Source organism: Oratosquilla oratoria, chromosome 3, assembly GCF_046742065.1.
Source record: "Oratosquilla oratoria isolate Oo_2021 chromosome 3, ASM4674206v1, whole genome shotgun sequence".
NCBI lineage: Eukaryota > Metazoa > Arthropoda > Malacostraca > Stomatopoda > Squillidae > Oratosquilla > Oratosquilla oratoria.
Genome location: NC_134779.1, coordinates 16,757,515 through 16,759,450, shown reverse-complemented (window position 1 = coordinate 16,759,450; position 1,936 = coordinate 16,757,515). Strand labels below are relative to the sequence as shown.

General features: G+C 35.4%; 1 long non-coding RNA gene across 1 annotated transcript in view; it reads right to left on the bottom strand.

Annotated features, from left to right (window-relative positions):
- Positions 1–488: 488 nt before the first annotated feature.
- LOC143019527 (uncharacterized) overlaps positions 489–1,936 on the bottom strand; it is a 128,060-nt gene continuing 126,612 nt past the window's right edge. The window contains exon 3 of the long non-coding RNA XR_012965820.1: positions 489–585. This is a non-coding gene — a long non-coding RNA (uncharacterized LOC143019527). The remainder of the gene's footprint in view (positions 586–1,936) is intronic.

Below are 1,936 nucleotides of genomic sequence, written 5' to 3'. Positions count from 1 at the left end.
ACATCACTGGTCCACCTATACTTAGATACTGTTTCTGTATGGTCCTCTGACCTTACTCAAGACATTGAGAGATTTTCTAAGTTACCAAAATCACAGGTACAAGCCACTGGCTTCGAGGGCTCCTGCTTCGCAGGAGGTTTGGCATTCGGTCCTTATCCAATATCTACACAATAAGGGACAAACAAAAATTTCCCCTCCTTTTTCATCTTTTCGTTTTTACAAAAACTAAAGACAACCAATGAGGAGAGGGGAAAATCCACTTTTATCGCTCTGTTGAAGAAATGTCATAATTTGCTTATTTTAGAAAACAAAAGATTTTTCAAATGTCATCTCTTACAAATTTATATATACACTAAGATACAGAAAATGACCTGAACATTTTGTTAGAACTTTACGAGAAAAACCACCTTATTCCCTTCTAACTTGCGTCCACAGTGAACGTTCATTTTGGATATAACAGTGGTATGAAAATAGGTAAATCTACTTTACGCTAGTGATATAACTGATCTGCTTTTGGGCGCTGATATAGGTCCGATTTCCGGGATAGTACTCACGCTACCTGAGCAGTGCCAGTTTTCTCCTCACCTGAAAAAATAATAATGAATTAGTAATCCAGCACCAAACTTTTCTAAGCAATGTAACTTGGTTGTAAATATTTTTGTACATCTATCGTAAGAGCATAAGAATGAAGGGCACTGCAAGAGACCATAAGGCCTACATTAGGCAGTTCCATGTCCATTACCACCTATCATCCCCATTCATAAAATTATCATATTAGATGTACCGTTCAATGTTCAAAGATAAGGACAATATGAGTGTGAATTATTGATGTTTTTATACATCATAAGAACATGAGAATGAAGGAGACTGCAATAGAGATCCTAAAGCCTACACTAGGCACTTCCATGTCCATTGCCACCTATTATCTCCATCCATAAAGTTATCATATTAGATGCACCTTTCAATGTTCAAAGATAAAGACAAAATGAGTGTGATTCTGATACTGATGAAGATTGATTAGGATATGAAACCTATCCAAGTTTGGAACAAGAGAAGGTTTCAAAAGCACAAGAAATACTTCCGAAAAATGTCTCTTTATGTTCAAAATTAAGTAAAAAATGGATTTTATTCCACGTTGCTAGAATGTTTACCAGGATACGAAACTGGTTTCTAGAGAAAAGAAAAAGGTGAAGAACAGATGAAATATTCTAAAAAAAAATTCTAGAAATTTCAGTTGAGGCAGGAGTAAGGAAAGAAGAACAAAGACCTTCGTTTCTTTTGTTTGCTTGTTTGTTTGTTTGTTTGTTTGTTTGTTTGAGAGAGAGAGAGAGAGAGAGAAAGAGAGAGATTTTGATCGAAGACAAGCTTAGGCACCTTAACTTACAATCTTTGTAAAAACTACTTACTTTTGTTAATTAGTCTGAGTAGAGCTGAAGAACAGATGAAATATTCTAAAAAAAATTCTAGAAATTTCAGTTGAGGCAGGAGTAAAGAAAGAAGAACAAAGACCTTCGTTTCTTTTGCTTGTTTGTTTGTTTGTTTGTTTGTTTGTTTGTTTGTTTGTTTGAGAGAGAGAGAGAGAGAGAGAGAGAGAGAGAGAGAGAGAGAGAGAGAGAGAGAGAGAGAGAGAGAGAGAGAGAGAGAGAGAGAGAGAAAGAGAGAGATTTTGATGGAAGACAAGCTTAGGCACCTTAACTTACAATCTTTGTAAAAACTACTTACTTTTGTTAATTCGTCTGAGTAGAAACGATTTTGGTTGCAATAATCTAGACTTCTGGATGAAAATCTCAACATTATGTCTAACATTCGTCTTTTAGGGTCAACTTATTATATAGTTCGTCATTCAGTTTCTCACCAAACGACGCAAGAGTAATTTGACATTCGGAAATGTGAACAACAAAATATCGTAACCGAAGTCGTTTCTACTCAAACGAAG